The 18,943-nt window shown below is 33.0% G+C and overlaps 1 pseudogene; it reads left to right on the plus strand.

Annotated features, from left to right (window-relative positions):
* Positions 1 to 13,392: 13,392 nt before the first annotated feature.
* Positions 13,393 to 18,578, plus strand: LOC149257706 (UDP-glucuronic acid decarboxylase 2 pseudogene; annotated as a pseudogene).
* The last annotated feature ends 365 nt before the right edge of the window (positions 18,579 to 18,943 follow it).

Below are 18,943 nucleotides of genomic sequence, written 5' to 3' on the forward strand. Positions count from 1 at the left end.
GGTATATTTAGTACACAGATTCTTTCCCTTATCAAATAATGGTGTCTCAAAGGAATTGACAAAGCACCTTTCTGTATCACCAGTGGTGTGGCAATAATGGAGATTCTAGTTCTGTACATAAAGATTTCATTTTCTTCATGTGCAATTGTGTTGCAAACATTTTCCTTTCTTCATTAGAAAATTTCATCATTATAGTTATGCAAGTTGGCTAAATTTACTTCAAATGGATTCTTTTTGGAAGTAGTAACTCAACAATCGACGTACTAATTGCAATGTGGACCATTTGAATACACTTATTTGTTAGAACTTGGAAAAGAATGAGAAAATAGGTAATTAGATGCCATAATTAGTTATCCAAACTTGAGGTCATTTGATATCCAAGATTGATAACTGGAGAGTACAAAAAGATTAGTCCAAACTTCTAATGAAAGACTCATTGTCTGAAATACCCCATGTAAAATTGTTGTTAGAGACGATCATGAGTAGAAAATGCAGAGACCATAGAATGTTCAAGATATTATTTCAAGTCTGCTTCTGACAGTGAGAAAAATACACTTAACATATACTGCAATGAAATGTCCATTATGGAGCCTCTTACTTATGTCATGGCTCTACTTTCTTCCATTTCCCTGCATCGTTTTGAACTAAACAAAGTGTTTTTGAAATAGTATCCAAGACTAATGAGAGGTCATATAATGCAACTTTTAGATTTTGAATTTAAATTTGAAACTCAAATAAACTGCCCCATAACATTTAATATTTCAGCTACCTTGCTAAACCACCATACCACTTACTCAACCATCTGGAAACTGTAGCAATGATCCTAAGAAAGATTACTTCACAATAAGGGTTTGAAAAAAAATGGATGACCAAAATATGGGAGGAAGAGGAGGCTGGAAAGGTGCCAATAATATCAATACCATATATACATACATCTAGATAACATAGTCTTAAGGACTCTTCATCTTGGTGGATAGTTCTCATCATTCTCCCACTGCTCATTGTTAAATAATGGATACATTGAAAAGATAGATTTTGTAATTAATTCAAGAAAATCTATGACCTTAATAACTCTCGCCAATAGGAACTATAACCCATAGTAACTATAACCAATGAGAACTATTACCACAATGAATCTAGCTGAAAATTCCTCCTATGGGTTAAAATTTCATATTACTTTTAGTTTATCTCTAGATTATTACTTTAATAATAGTTATCATTAATTTATAACTAATTTCACTAATTTTTACATCCTAAACTTTCAAGAAATTAAAAACCTATAATTTAATTATTAACAATGAATAATTTATAATATTTATAATTTATTTAAACATTTTTCAAAAATTTTAAACAAGTCAATAGCTATAATGAAAATATTTAAAGTCCAAAATAACATTTATAAAATAAAATTTATTGAATTATACATTTTTAAAAATATATTAACTTTCATTAGATAAACACCTAGAGTAACATTTTTGTAAAAATAATTATAAATAATAATTAATTATATATTATTATTAATATTATAATTAAAGAGTTTAAAATTCAAATATTAAAATAGATATTCATTTCTCTATATTTAATAATAAATAATTATTTTAATTTATAACATAATAATATTAATATAAAAAAATATCAAATTAGTTATATATATATATAGACATACACACACACACTTGATATATATACCCACACACAGAAAAGCCTAAAAATTGTTACAACTATTATTATTATTGTCATAAATTATACTACATCTTAATCACATGTTGGAAGTCAATATTTTCATACTCACCAACTTTTAACTTCTTTAATCCTACGTGTGTGTATATAGATATATATATCAAAATTATTTTTTAATTTGCATGACTTTCCTTCATACCATTAAGATGATGATGATGATGATGATAATAATAATAATATTCCCCATTTCCCATTTCATAGAAACATCAACCATATTTTTACATGGTTATAGGGTTTCCATTGTCTTAACACTCCATAAATAACTTAATCCAACCTACTTGCTCGATCCTGGATTTGTGTGGATTTGTGTGTTTGCACAAAACCCACAGATAGTCCAAATTCCATGTCTCGAACTCTGCATTAAATGGAGTCAAGACAAAGGACAAATATTAAATGTCACAATCTATCAGGTATAGAATAAGTTATCTGCTATAAAAGTTTCTCGACAATAAACAATTCCCGTAATAACACCAACATTTTTCTATTCAAAGAGTGACATAAATGGTCGGCCCGACCAGCAACGTATGCAGGTTTAGAGAACTTGCAATTGAGATAATGGTTTCCCTTTTATACAACTACAACCAATTATAATAAAATTAGAATAGGATCAACTATTAAAAAATGGCGAATAAATATATGGTTCCCTTTCGCTTTAACACACTCTAGTGGGATGGATTCTCAACTCTTGACAATTTTCTGTATGTTAAAGTGAACAAAAAACAATTCATTTAACTCAGTTGCATCTTTATTTTTACAACTATATATTCGAATTCCTCAGTCTCCTAGAATCCCCTGTTGTCCTGATCTCGGATCAGATCCTTGACTGCCTCCATCATTAGTTTGTTGTTCATAAAGCCCTCAGGACCCTTCCATTTTTTCCCTTATGGGTCATCTTGAGAGCACGTAATGCACTGATATTTTGATTCCTCACAACCTTCTTTCTACATAGCCAACTCTTCGATCATGGCCTACTTTAAAGATTTTTCTCATGAGCCCTTCCCTTCTCTTCGCCCATCTCATTCCTCCTTTGATATTTGGTCTTCCTTTCTAGTTGGTTTCTTCGATGGAGCTAGTTCCTTTGGGTCATGTGGATGTAGAATGATCATTTATCTAGAACCCGATCATCTTTTCAGATTCCTTTGGTTTGGTGGACAGGGTTCGAATACGAGGGCCAAGCTTCTGGCGTTATGGGGTACTCTCTATTGTGCTTCACTGATTGGATTAACACACATTTCAATCTTTGGGGACTCTAAAGTTATTATCGATTGGGCTAGCAACCGATGTAAACTCCAGAATCCGAAGATTATCTCCTCGCAACAGTGGATTAGAACTCTATCTCAATCATTCCTTCAAATTTCCTTCTCTCAAATCTATCGTGAGCACAACAAGGAAGCTAAATTTTGTCCAAATGCATATGTTCTACCTCGCTGGGGTCGATCCAATTCCAGGAATTCATCTCATAATCTCTTCTTCGCTTGAGACATATCACCTATTAACTCTTCTCCTTATCCATTTTTGAGTTGGGCCTCATTATTTTCGGCCCTTAACATTTTTTGTTGTTGGGGCTTTCTCTTGATGTTTCTTTCTACTACATGTTCACTGCAAGATTATTGCCTTTTTGTTCATACATTGGATGTGGAGTTCATTATTTCATTGCATCAATAACTCTATTGCTATGGATAATCTTCATGTCTCTATTTCTAATTTCTGTTATTGTTGTTATTTTTGGAATGATGCATATATGTTGCTTAGGCTGCACCCGAGGAATTTCAAAAAAGAGCATCTATTATCCAATGGGAAGGATGAGTCTTGCAATATATTATTCATCTTTTATATGTATAATTAGTTAGTTAAAATCTAGAGAAATGCACAAGCTTTTAAGAAGGACCTAGTCTATTAGGTGATACCTTGAATTCCTAGACATATAGTGGGCAAGCAATGATCAAATCAAATTTAAGGTTCCTCATATTTTATGTGGATAAACTTTTGAAAATCTAGGAACCCAATCGAATTTAAGGATAGAATCTTAATAGAAGGCATATCCCTCATAATAAACACCTTTTAATTGAAAAAGCTACAAAAGGACTAATTTTTCCTAGTGATTTCAAAAATCCCATCAAATTTAAGTAATCTTCTTAAATTTGAAGAAGGTTTATGTAGTATACCTAAGGTAAATTATAAGAAATATTATCATAATGCAATAATTAAATATCGTGTATTAATTGTTCTATAACTAATCAATATTACATAATAATTGTCATATGACTACTATTACATAATATTTATTTATTACATTATGATCATAAATCTAATAACTTATCTTAAGTATATTATATTTTTTGAAATAATAAAAAATTAGCTAATGATTACGGACATGTGATTTTTTTTGGGAAGTCAAATATTCAAATCTAAAAAGGTTTTCCCATATTCACATTTATTTTATAGTAGAGCCAAAATGATTGAAATATTTTATTTATAATCCAATTTTTTATTTTTTATTAATATTTTTTACATGCCATATATTAATTTTATATTAATAATTGAAAGAATTGCACACCTCCCTTTTATTATTTTTATTAGGAATTATTGTTAAGAATTATTTATTTATTTTTTACTTTCAATACATATATAATTATTTTCTTTTATATATAATAATATTTTCTTTTATATATAATAGTATGGATATTCAAATAGATTATCTAAATCTTGTATTAAAATATTTTTAACAAGTATAAAAATTATACATCTTCCACATGGAAATATATTTATTTTCTATACTTTTAATTATTTTATTTTTTTTAATTGATATAAAAATACTTGACCGTGAAAGTGAAATATTTTTACATCTTCTAAGTTGAAATGTAATTTAAAGCAATCAAATATGTATATTCTTACCACATCTTCTCAGTTGTAATATCGACACAAACTAAGCAAGAACAAAGAGAGAGAGAGGGATTATTTATATTTTACTAGCACAACCACATTAAAAATATTAATGTGGTTGATATAGCCCAAAACTTCATAAATATAACCAAAAAAAACTATTGCAACACGAAGAATGCCTTACTAATGCACACATTTACCTGATTCACCATGTATAAAAGGTTATGCATAACTTTAACTTACAACAAAAAAAAAAGGAATTATAATTGAATGTTATAAATAACAATGAGGAACATATATGGAAGAACTTACTAGAATTGGAATAATCTCAAATCCCTAGGAAATTGGTGGGTGGGGAGCCACGTGGCACCAATCTAATTTTTTTAATTTATTAAAAGTAATGGACCATTTTTCTAACTCAAATTTGTTTATATATAAATGAATGTTATAAATAACAATGAGAAACTTATCATGGAGGAACTTATTAGAATTGGAATAATCTCAAATCTCTAGAAAATTGGTGGGGGGAGTCATGTGTCACCAATCTAATTTCTTTAATTTATTAAAAGTCAATGCAACCTAATAAATTCTTTAATACATTACAACGATTAATAAGCCTTAAGTCTAAGCATATGATGAACATATTTCCTTGAGAATCAATCTAAGCCCTCAATTAAAAAAATAAAATAAAAGTCAAGAGATCTCGGTCCACCTTAAATTGAAATAAGTCTTCAACAATAATGTATTTAGTTAAAACTAAATAATAATATTTTTGTTTAGAAATATTTATTTTTATTTTGAAAGAAAAAAAATTATTTAGAAAAATTATTTTTATTTTAAGAGGAAAAAATGTACACATTTTCCTTAAATATATAAGGTGGTTCAACACTAATTTATAAAAAATTAAGAAAAAAATACAAATTTTATAAAAAATAATATATTACCTCTTTTTAAATTAATAAATTTTTAAAATATAAATTTATTTAAATAAATTTCTAAAATAATTATAATATTAATAAGAATTAAATAGTAAATAATAAGAATATTTATAATTTTGTTTTTAAATACCACTTTTCAGTAAATCAATATTCAATATTGATGGTTATTTATATTTTAATAGAAATAGTAATAATTAATTTTTTAATTTTTAATAAAATTGTAATAATTAAAAACAAATTAAGGTATTATTGTAATAATTAAAAACAAATTAATTCTAATACCTTAATTTATTTTTAGGTAATTTCAATGCGTTAACCATTTTGTTGTGCATTTATTCCATTGCACAGACTGACATTCGCAGGGTGCTGTAGCCGTGTACTTTGAATTTAATACCATGCCTCGATCGAAGTCTCAGCAAGTCGGCGCGGAGAAAAACGACAGATGTCAGACGTAAAACAGATTCCCAGTTGCAAAAGTTTTCCGAGATAAACCATTCCGATGGTGAATATCAACATCCCTCTCTATAAACGGAGACGGAGACGGAAAGGAGGGTCCAAACACTAAAGTGAATCTGCAATCGAGATAAGGTTTGCCGTTACGTTGGCCTGGCGCAGCGGGAAATTTCCGTTAAAACCTTCAGTTACTGACAGATTTGCCCACCTTATTTAGTCCATCATGAATGTCATTAACTTTGGCTCATACTTATCAAGTGTAAAAAATCTACAATCAAAGCAAAAGTACTCCTCTAACTTCATAAAACTATGTAACTATAAAATAATCCCATGGGCCAACGTTGTCGATTCGCACCTCTATTATATGGATTATATTTCAAACCCTCACTAACTATTTTACGATGTCAAAAATTAATTTAAGCCGACTTGAACATAAAACTATAGGATGTGATGATCATTAAAAATAAGAAACCTTCTTGACAGTCAAATCGCATGCGATAACCAAAAGAATATTTGGAATATAATTCTCCAGTATTCCACATATAGCGATTTGATAATTTTGGCAATTTTAATATTTAAGAGCTACTTACGCGTCTTCAACCAGGAAAGATAATACACAGGTCCTTTATTTTATGAGAAATAAAAAAATTAAATTTTTATGTTTGTGCTAATTATATTTATCTAATTATTCGATATCAATTTCGATATAATTAAATTTATATTATGGAATATTATATTACAATTTGAAGTTTTAAGTTTCTTATATTCACACATTCATGCAATGTGTGCGCAGGGATAATGGAGATGGATATCACAATTTGTGGATTATTACCAATTCAATCTCAGTCATACATTTTCACAACCATAATAAAAAATGATGAACAAATAATAATGAATACAAAAATCTGCTCCAACACTAAGAGCCCCCAGCTCCCACAACAGCGCCCACTCCTCGGCCATTCCTCCTCTCCTTTTTTCCTCTCTCTCCCCTTTTGCCCCCCTCCCCCGGCCTCTGAAAAGAAGCGAAGCGAAGGGAGAAATAAAGGCCGGCCTCCTCGAATTCTGAAAGGCGGCCCGGCCATAGCGGCCTCGAAAGCCGGCCAAGCGCCAAGACCAAAGTGCCACCTTCCCAAACCCTGACCCAACATACCCGGGGGCCCCCATTTCAGCGCGAATTTACCCCTCCGCCGCTACCCCACTCCTCTGTAGTGAACCCCATTGTTTCTCCACACACTGCCCCCCACCCCTCCTCCCGTGGCTTACAATTTACATTTATATACCACACCTTTTCTTCTTGTGACTGTGGACCAGAAGTAAAGCAGAGAGTATTGTGAACTCTCATTGTTCTCTGTGATTGCTGCTGCTGCCATGGCATGATGATCCACTGGCTGTGGGGTGGCAGTGCCATGGAGATACCCAGAGGACTCTGGGGGACGACGGTGACAGACGGTGGAGAGGATGGATTTTTTCCGCCTGGGTGATACAGATGCATAATATCCATTTCGTCCTCCACTTCCAGCAAAGGTGGCGAATCAATTCCAACATGTTCAGTTCATGCTCAGGCCCCCCGCTCCCTCCTTAACTCCACGCGTTTCCTTCAATTAGATTGTGAAGGATTGGAAAATATATATATTTCATCCTTTCTCTATTTTGTGGTCCGTCAATTGCACCCGCACGTTCATGAATTTAAACAAATTAAACAAAATTGAACTTCGCCATCCCCGCCGTCATCCTCGCAACGCCATGATTGATTCATGGAATGGTTTGACAATTTTTTTGAATAAGTTTAACACATGTAAACAGACATGTGATATCTTAAGTGTGTGAATAGATCTAATTGCTCTCAATGTTTCTTCGTGCTCTCTTTCTTTTTTAATTTATAATTTTTTTTATGGATTAATGAAAATTTATAATTTTTTTTTTTTTTTTTTTTTTTTTAAATTCTAAATTTTATTAAAACATGTATGAATCAAATAAATCATATTAATTACCCAAAAAGCACACTGTTATATATTATTGTTTATGCAAAATAAAAAATATATGTAATGAAAAAAACACATTTTGTCCTGTCCATTCCAATTTGCTCAGCCGCGCCCTCGAAAACCAATATATTGTCCAATTTGACTGAATTTGTCGGGCGGCTATGTTTGAGGTCAAATGTATGGCGTGATGTCACAATCCACTTCGCCGAAATTTAAGGATTGGCATGTTGATAGCACTCCCTTTCGATGTATTTGGCAATCTCTATCGAACACTGACGCCAAGGAAAGGACGGCGAGTGATTTAGCAGACAAATATAGTGGTTTCTCATGTTATTATTAGGTAAATTTTCCACTCTCCAGATATTTTACGGTAGTTTGTATCCAAATCCATTTCATAATTTAGTTAGCCATGTGAGTATAAATTTGATGTTGCCTTCTACGGTTAAAAAATGAAGGTGATTATGGCTCCTCAGACGAAGACTATTGTACCATGTTGACGAATATCGTATTTGGAAAATAATAGTTCTACATGGTAAAATTGGCCAAATTTTACCAACTAGTTATATCGCAAATAAAGTTGCGGGCGTGAACACGTTACTTTAGAGCGATATTGAAGAAGATCGTGTGAACAGATGAGCACAGGATTGACTAACCTTCCCCAAGGAGTCATTCTCGCACATATTTCCCCTTCTTTATATATGATGAACTTGCTTGTGATAGAAATTTCTTGTTGTTTGGTGAGTTTTTAGATATTAAATTATGTGAATCTAGGTTTGGTTTTTTTTCTTTCCATTTTTTTTTTGGTTGGATATTTTCTCAAATAAAAAAAATTCCTGAAATTAATAAAAAAGAGTCCAAAGATACAATTAAGATATTATATATGATCTTTAAAAACATATTTATATTTCTAAAAAAGAGATACATTTTTTTTTATCTTCTAGAGGGTTGTAGCTATAATTGATACATTTTTTTTTTATCTTCTAGAGGGTTTTAGCTATAATTGAAATTTATTTTTACCACTGATCATACATTTATTCAACAGAATAAAGTGTTCACTAGGTCTCGATATATCTAGATGTTAAGTCATTGGTTCAATTCCCGACCTTATTCGAGTGTTATTTTTGGACATGTCCATGATGTAGCTTCCATAATGCCAACAAATAAAAAACAATATTGTGCTAATTTATCTTAAAAGAAAAGACTCTTTACAAGAGACATTGTAGTTGTAACATCCCTGTAAATCTAGTACAAAATACACAAAATTAATTTTTTTACTAGTTTTACCAAAATGTCATATTCATAAATGACTTATCCAATACTTCTTATTTAATAATCCAAGGCACTTAGAAAAAGAATACCAAATGTCATGATGTAATAACAATTAATGCAACTTACTAACATAATGCTTCCTACTGCAGCTTTGCATCGTCAACATTGTTCATTTAATGAGTCTTGCTAATAACACATTGGAGGATGTAAGTTTCAACATCATGCAATGTAGCAATATTATCAAAATAACATAATTGGTAAACACATAAGTGGACACCAATATAACCTGGAAATCCAGAAGGGAAAAATTCAAGAAATATATTATCTAATTCAGCCCCCACTCAATGGCACCTAAGAGATTCTATCCCTTGTCCATTGTTGAAATTTTACAAAAAGAAATATATTCTTTAATTCAACATAATCAACCAGAGACCATTACATTAATATAATGTTTGTTTTCTTATACATGCCATTACATTAATATGATGTCATTTTTCTTAAACATGTTACCCAAATTTTTTTTAAACATAACCTCTTTGTGGCATGGTTGTTTCTTACAGTAAGTTACCCTTTGTGGCATGGTTGTTTCTTACAGTAGGTTATCCTTAGTAAGTTGTGTTTGACCATCCTTCACTCTACATGTAACAATATTATTCATAGTAACCCTATTATTTGTAATTATAGTCCATCTTTTGATTTTTGCAAAGGAGATTAGTGTGGCATGGTTGTTTCTTACAGTAGGTTACCCTTGATAAGTTGTGTTTGATGATCCTTCACTTTGCTTGTAACAATAGTTATTCATAGTGACCCCATTGCTTGTAATTATAGTCCATCTTTTGATTTTTTGCAAAGGAGATTAGTTTAGAAAACTGTTGCAAAAGTCATGATTCTTTATTGCATTCACTATTGTCAATATAATGTGAAAATAAAAACCCCCCTATCTCCAACATTCAATTTATATGGGTTATTATTTCATAACCTTCTACCCATTAAATAAACCCCCCCATCTCCAACATTCAATTTATATGGGTTATTATTTCATAAACTTCTACCCATTATACTTCTTTTCAGAATAATACTTTTTTGCATATACATAATAGAAGTAAAATCCATCTCCATAACTACTCTTTACTTGTACATCTATCCACAAGTACCAAAACCACAACTATTCAACACATATGCAATACCTTAATTACTATATGAAAAATCATACTTATAGTGCATTTAATTAAAAGTGCAAAACACAACCATAGTATTGTTTTTATTACCATTGCAATAACAATAATATAAAATATTGTTAGTATTATTGTTTTTACTTCTAAAACATAATACCAATGCACACAATTATATAATCATGTCTATTTATTTACATTTCATATGCATTAATTAAATGAACAAAGAATATAAAAGTATATCTTCATCCATAATTCACATGCATTAAATAAATGCATAAAAATTATAAGAGCATGGGTTCTTATTCATATTTCACATATTTTAAATAAACTCATATAATTATAAAAACATGCTTCCTTTCCTTATTTCAATACTTTAAGTAAATGCATCATAGTTACAAAATGGAACATACATTAAATAAACACATATAATTATAAAAACATGCTTCCTTTCCTTATTTCAATACTTTAAGTAAATGCATCATAGTTACAAAATGGAACATACATTAAATAAACACATATAATTATAAAAACATGCTTCCTTTCCTTATTTCAATTCTTTAAGTAAATGCATCATAGTTATATGCATCATAGTTACAAAATGGAACATACATTAAATAAACACATATAATTATAAAAACATGCTTCCTTTCCTTATTTCAATTCTTTAAGTAAATGCATCATAGTTATAAAATGGCAAATGCACTTACAGAGGCCAACTTTTGTTTATAAATGTAAACATGATCACAACATTACTGACGTATTTCCCCAATGCAATGCATTTCCATATACAACCCACATTTATATTAACAGCCTCTAATGCAAAGCATGCCCACCATATAATAATTCTCCATGCTAAGGTTTAAAATAGACATACCATAAAATTCCATGCATTACTGCATACCTTAATTTTCAAGATGGCTTTACACCCACCATAATCCTCAATGTATTTCAACCAAATATATTACTTAATGATATTTTATTCATAATTGGATTATAATGAAATTAAATAGTTAGCACAAGCCTTGGAAATTCTATGAACGAATATAGAAATGGTCTTGGTCTCCTTTAGGAGAATAAAATGGAAAGTAGATGTATGTTGTTATGGTGTTAGTAATTGTAATTTACATGTAGCCACATGGATTTTTTTCAAGGTTATGAATAGATCACAATATCTTAGAGACAACTTATAATATCTAACTTTTACTCAAGAAATATTTTTAACAAAATTAAATATGCATTCTTTTTAAAGAATTTAACATAGTTAGATTATCTTTCTATGCACAAGAATTGTGCAATTTTTTAAAGAACATAAAGTGGTTGACTTATCTTTTTATGCATAAAAATCAATGCAATTTTCAATTTTTCCAAGAAAATATTATGGTTAAGCTATCATTTTATACACAAGAACCATACAAACCTTTTCAAATAAATTAACACAAATAATCTATCTTTCTACACATACCCATTCAATCTTTTCAAATATTTAATGCACAAAAACCATGCAATATTCTTAAAGAAAAAAAAGAACAAAATTTACTTATGCAATATTTTCAAAGAAATCAATAAAGTTAACTTTTATTTTTATGCAAAAAAAAAATCATTCAATATTTTTTCAAAGAAAATAACTAAGTTAACTAATCCAATCTTTTCAAAGAAATTGAAAAAATTAACTTATTGTTTTAGGCATAAACTGCCTATTTGCTTCAGCCTCCATATTCTTCCATATTCAGTCCTTCATATCTACAATTGAACTTTGGAAGGTCAATTTCTCTTGTCACATAGGAGGGTTGGAATATAATTCTTCATTTTCATTGCATGACCCATTCTTCTATTATTTTCTATTCATCATTGAGGCAGTTGGTATAGATAATCGGCTGCACAACAAAGCAAATGGTATAACCAGTTGAAAATAATTAATATTATTTTGTATTAATGGAGAAATGGTTACACAAGTTGTAACGTATCTCCTTAGCTTAGGATTTGTTCCTAGAGTTTAGGAGTTAGGTTGCAACTTCCAAAGTTCTAGTAATGTACTTAATGATGTAATTGCTCATTTGATGGAAGTAGAGTGTACGGAGGGAGTTCTCTTTGTTTGGGTGTAGTCTCTAGGTGCAGTACTCACCTGTGAGCTGTAACTCCTTTTTCAATTCAAGTCTGATTTTTATCTTGGTATAAGAGCACAAAGTAGGGATAGCCTTAGTTTTTTTTAGGATGCATCATTGATCATAGAACTATAGTGGTGGTGGAGTGTACAAAAGCATTCGTAGAATCAGGTGGACTGCAGTAACACCTAAAGACAGGTCTCAGATGACTGATCATCTCTGAGCGGAAAATTGGGTTAGCGCAGTTTCGTCGCAAACAGTCGTGCCCTTTTTGAGAGGAAGAAAGGGTTGGCGCTGTTTATTAAGGAACAATCACGCCATTTGGAGTGGTTTTGAGAGAGATATTAGCGCCAGCGCACCAGAAAGTGCTATTGGCGCGGAAAATCAAGCTTTAATCGCGCCAATTTCATAAGACGCGTCTATTTTGTTTTCGGCGCGGGTATTTCGCCCTCGAGAAGCCCCAGCCTCTTTCTCTTTGAAAAATCTGCAATTTTTTTGCAGATCGGCTTTGCCCGGTGGTGGCACTTTGAAATTTCTAATCTACTCGGTGGCAGCAGATCGGATTTGCCCGGTGGTGGCGCATTAGAGTTCTTGATCTACTCAGTGGCAGCAGATCGGATTTGCCCGGTGGTGGCGCATTGGAGTTCCTGATCTGTTCGGTGGCAGCAGATCAGACTTGCCCGATGGTGGCGCATTGGAGTTCCTGATCTGTTTAGTGGTAGCAGATCGATTTTCCCGGTGGTGGCGCATTGGAGTTCCTGATCTGTTTGGTGGCAGCGGATCGGACTTGCCCAGTGGTGGCTCATTGAAAAATTATTCATCAGAGGATCAGAAATTTTATCAGTCCAATATGAATAACAGTGACGAGTACTCCCTTAAGCCAGAAAAGACGTGGTCTATTATCAGGCCAGTAAATTATTTGCTCAGGGAGCAGTGGCTGCTGTTTATTTTGATAAGAATTGCCATCGCATCGACTTTCTTTATCCTTTAGCCTGGTTTTTTGGCTTCTAATGTTAATGAAAATGGAAGGTTTGTGCCCGAAAAACCTCATCAGGTTGTTTATGAGACGCCTGTTTCTCGGTTTTCTCAATATCATTCAGGTTCGATGGTGAATTCGGGGGCTAAAGTGCCCCTAGGTTTGAAGAGAAAGTCCGTGTGAGTTGTCGTCATAGGTGGAGTTGGCTTTCTTGGCAGTCATCTACTTGACAGGCTCATGGCAAGAGGCAACAATGTTATTGTTGTCGACAATTTCTTCACAGGAAGGAAGGAGAATGTTTTGCATCATTTTGGCAATCTGAGGTTTGAACGGATAAGGCATGATGTTGTGGAACCCTTATTGTTGGAGGTTGATCAGATCTACCATTTGGCTTGCCCTGCTTCCCCTGTGCATTACAAACACAATCCTGTGAAGACTATCAAAACTAATGATGTGGGAATCTTGAACATACTCAGACTTGCCAAGCGTGTTGGGGCACATTTTTTTTCTTACAATTACTAGTGAGGTTTATGGAGATCCTCTTGAACATCCTCAAACTGAAGCTTACTCGGGCAATCTTAATCCCATCGGAGTCCACAGTTGCTATGATGAGGGTAAGAGAACAGCCGAAACTCTGACTATGGGAGCAAATGTTGAGGTTCGGATTGCTCGATTTTTCAATACATACGGTCCGCAAATGTACGTTGATGATGGTCGAGTTGTAAGTAATTTTGTTGCTCAGGCTTTGCGCAAGGAGCCTTTGACAGTTTATGGAAATGGGAAACAGACATGGAGCTTCCACTTCATTTCTGATCTGGTTGAAGGACTTATGCGACTTATGGAGGGCGAACATGTTGGTCCTTTCAATCTTGGGAATCCTGGGGAATTTACAATGTTAGAACTAGAACAGGTTGAAGAAGGAAAGGATGACTCTAAAAGTGATTGGCACATTCCAATGCTAATGGAAGAAAACAGTGAGGAAGATGAAGAGTAGGAGCAGAAACAAGAAGAAGAAGTAACAGGAAATGTAATCAATAATGCAAGCCCAGAAAAGGTTGAAATAGACAGATTTGAGGTAAGTTCCCTACCAAGGAGATCAAGTAGGAATATTCGATTACCTTCTAAATTGAAAGACTATGCATTAATGTCAAAGTTTTTAAACATTGTAGAACCTGCAAATTATGAGGAAGCAAGTAAATATGATGCATGGAGGTCTGCAATGTACGAGGAAATAGAATCAATAAACAAAAATCATACTTGGGATTTGGTTGAATTGCCTGAAGGTAAAACCCCCATAGGATGCAAATGGTTGTATAAACCAAAAATAAATGCAGAGAAACTTAAAGCTAGACTGGTAGCAAAGGGTTATTCACAGAAAGAGGGAATAGATTTCGATGACACCTTTGCTCATGTAGCCAAATTAAACACCAGTATAATGTTAATTTCCTTAGCAACAAAACACAAATGGCAGCTACACCAGCTAGATGTTAAGTCTGCATTTTTGAATGGTGACTTGAAGGAAGAAATTTATTTAGTACAGCCTGAAGGTTTTGTGAAAAAGGGGCAAGAACATCTTGTGTGTAAATTGAAAAAGGTACTTTATGGTTTAAAATAGGCTCCCAGGTTGTGGTATGAGAAAATTGACTCATTTTTTGTACAACATGGCTTTCATAGGAGCTTGAATGATCCAAATTTGTATACCAAGTTTAATAAATAGAGGCAAATTATTTTGATTTCTTTGTATGTAGATGATATGATCATAACAGGGAATACTAACAATCTGATCAAAGAAATCAGATGTCACAAGTGTATGAGATGGAAAGACTCTGGACAAACCTTTCTTACTCAAGGGAAGTATGCCAGAAGCTTGCTGGAAAGGCTCAGAATAGAGCAGTGCAGATCAGCAGCAACACCATTACAACTGAACTTAAAGTTGAGCAGCGACGATGGTACTAAAGAGGTGGATGCAACCATGTACAGACAGCTAGTTGGCAGTTTGATATATCTGACTACAACTAGACCAGATTTGGCATACTTTGTTAGTGTGTTGAGCCAGTTCATGTCAAAACCACTCAAAAGTCACTAGATCGCAGCAAAAAGGGTGTTGAGGTATCTTAGTGGTAATAGTAATTATGGCATTTTGTACACTGACATTTATGATGTTATTCTAGCAGGTTTTTCAGATTCCGATTGGGCAGGTAACTTGGATGATCGAAGATCTATCACAGGTTACGCATTCAGCACTGGATCCAGGGTCATAGCATGGAGCAGCAAAAAGCAGAGCACTGTAGCTCTGCTTCATCAAGAGAAACTATAGTCAAAAGAGATATGTGTTGAATATTGTAAAACTTGTGATAACATGGCTGATATTTTTAGTAAGCCTCTTGGGCGTGTAAAGTTTGAATTGTTTAGAGGGATGCCAGGAGTTCAGGATAATCCTTTCTCCATTAAGGGGGGGAGTTGAAAATAATTAATATTATTTTGTATTAAGGAGAGAAAACAACAGTTGACATAGATTAGGATGTTCCAAAAAGTTTATGTCTAATCCTAGATGTCCTGAGTTGCAAACTAGTTCTAGTAATGTACTTAATGATGTAATTGCTCATTTGATGGAAGTAGAGTGTACGGAGAGAGTTCTCTTTGTTTGAGTACAGTCTCTAGGTGCAGTACTCACCTGTGAGTTGTAACTCCTTCTTTTTCAATTCAAGTCTGATTTTTATCTTAACCAAGGAAGTCAACACAGTGTGTCGTATGAGACTTGTTGTAATTACAACCACATTACATATGGACTAAAATACATGTTGTATTTTAGAGAAGGACCACGTGGTATAAGTGATCATGTCCATCAAAAACTTAAATTTACATACAACACATACTGAAGGTATCGACAAACACTGTATAAAAAGTGATGAAGACACATTACAATATGGTGGACAAAGATGAACTTTCCGTTGTACCAGAAGTGAAAAATCAACAAAATCATTATGTAACTACTTCTTGGGCAACCGTTCAAAACATATTTAATTAATTAATATATATTTTTTATGAATGCCAAATGTAAATTGCATGGTTATAGGGACATTACAGTAGTGATATACTAGATGAAATGTTGTAATGAAATCTTAAATCAACTCATAATAAGAAATCACCATGTGGGTTTAATTAAAAAGTAATAAAAAACGGTAAGTTGTAGTTGTAGTTTTATGCATTAGAATTATGCAAACTTTTTAAAGGAAATTAATATAATTAATCTATCTTTCTACATACATAACTCTTCAATCTTTCAAGAGTTTAGCACACAGGAACTATGCAATATTTTTCAAAGAAAATAACAAAGTTAATTTAGGTAATTTTTTGAAATAAATAAACAAAGTTAATTTCTATTTTTATGTTAAAAACCATGCAATATTTTTTCAATGAAAATAACAGAGTTAACTTATGCCATCTTTTCAAAGAAATCGACAAAGTTAACTTATTATTTTATGTACAAACTTCCCTTCTGCTTTTACCTCCATATTCCTGCATATCAAGTCCTTCATATGTGCAACTGAACTTTGGAAGGTCGGTTGTTCTAGTCACATAGGACGGTTGGAATAAAATTCTTCATTTTTGTTGCATGACCCATTCTTTCGTTCTTTTCTATTCATCATTGAGGTAGTTGGTATTGAACTATAATCAACTCTGCAACAAAGCAAATGGTAGAGCCAGGGAAATCCACACATTGTGTCGTATGAGACTCGTTCTATTGAAAAATGTAATTCTTACTTGTCTCAGTTGTGATTCTTGCTATGTAAAAGAGTCTGTTCCTATTAGTTAGGAATTGTTTCCTAGATTGGTGTGTGGTTGAAATATTCTCTCAACCAAGTGATTGTGTGTCCAAGATAGTTTCCCTGTCTTGAGACAACACTTCATATATTTATTTGTAACATTATTTGGTTAAAATATAATATAAATTTCTTTATGGAAATTTAACATGGTATCAAAGCCCATGAGGGCCTGGGTGTTGGCCCCTCGTGGGCTGAGGAAATAATAGAGTATATAGGTATTTTTTTTAGTTTTTTTTACATCTATATATGCATTGAGAGTTGCGACGGTGGTGAGCGATCTCCTAGATTTGTGAGCATGAGGAGCTAGGGAGTGTGGTGCTGATCTCAACCCTGTGTAAGTGCAAGGTGTTGCTTTCTGTGGAGAAGACTTTGTCGGCCATTAAGGGGTACGAACCCACGACCACAAGGAGAGCCCACTATGTTGAAAGAGATAATTACTGTCCCACCCACAGATCTGAAGGCAAGTCGAGTCTACTTGGAAGTTATGTTCGAGGTTGCTTCGAGATTGTGTTTGGAGCACTGTTTTTGTTTAAGAGCTATTTGGAAGCGTTGTAAGATCAAGTGGAAACGCTCTGGGAAGAGCTGTTTGGAGCTACCAGTTCTGATTTCTTCTAGGCTAAGCACTGGCAAGGAGGTAGACTTTCGTTAGAGACGGTGAGAGATTTTCCAGAATCCATTGAAGAGTTAGTACAATCCAGTTCCCCTGACACATTGACTGTATCAGAGCTAAGTCACAGTGAAGGAACTGTTCTTCAATTCCTGACGTGTAAGTTTGTCCAGAGATTCATGTGTATTTCTTCAAATGTCGAAAATGACTGCCCTGTTAAAAGAATTAGTGAAATGCATTTGGAGAGGAGTGGAAATTATGTTTTTTATTTATGGAAGATCGAAATTTTCCTTGACTCTTGTGGTGAGTCCCACTGTGATGAGGTCGAAAGAAAGCCTATCAATGTCGCATTGGAATTTTATGATTTTTGCCCTTTGCGGGTTTGTGTGGTTCCTGCAATTAACTGTTGGTGCCTGTGCTGACAAACAAAACTGCTAGTGATCATATCTGTTGAGGAAGGGCAATGTGGGTATAGAAGCCATTGCCATGCCATAGCGCATAATTGTCCAGAAAAGGATCAACATGATGAGGAAGATAAGCTTAAAAAAGATGAATTTTTTCTCACAGGTTTTGATGTTAAAGAGGCTTTCAGTAATGGAGAGGATTGCGAGGAACATGAGGAATGATATGACGAAGATGAATCTTGATGGGCGAGCCATCTTGTGGGTGTAGAAAATTGCTTTGAACAATGTGATGACAATCACCGAAATAGAAATGAAAGTTGAAGCCGGAGATGCTTCAAAAAGACAAAAGTCCAGTTGAGAAATCCAAAACAACTCCTGCAACTCCAGTCACTGAAATGCCTCCGCTAGTTGCATACATTGTCCCTCTATTTCTTATTCTCGAATTGGAGTGATAAAGTTGTCATTAAAAACTGATTTGTTGTATAAGGTGTTCCATCATTTTTTTTCAGCACATTGATTCAAGTCACTAAAATGCTCATGTAATTAATGTAAATCTGGTTAAAAATTATAAGTTGACAATTAGCTTG

This window comes from Pinus tabuliformis, chromosome 6 (genome assembly GCF_031772625.1).
Source record: "Pinus tabuliformis cultivar Carrire ecotype Pingquan chromosome 6, CPIR1, whole genome shotgun sequence".
In the NCBI taxonomy this organism is placed as follows: Eukaryota; Viridiplantae; Streptophyta; class Pinopsida; order Pinales; family Pinaceae; genus Pinus; species Pinus tabuliformis.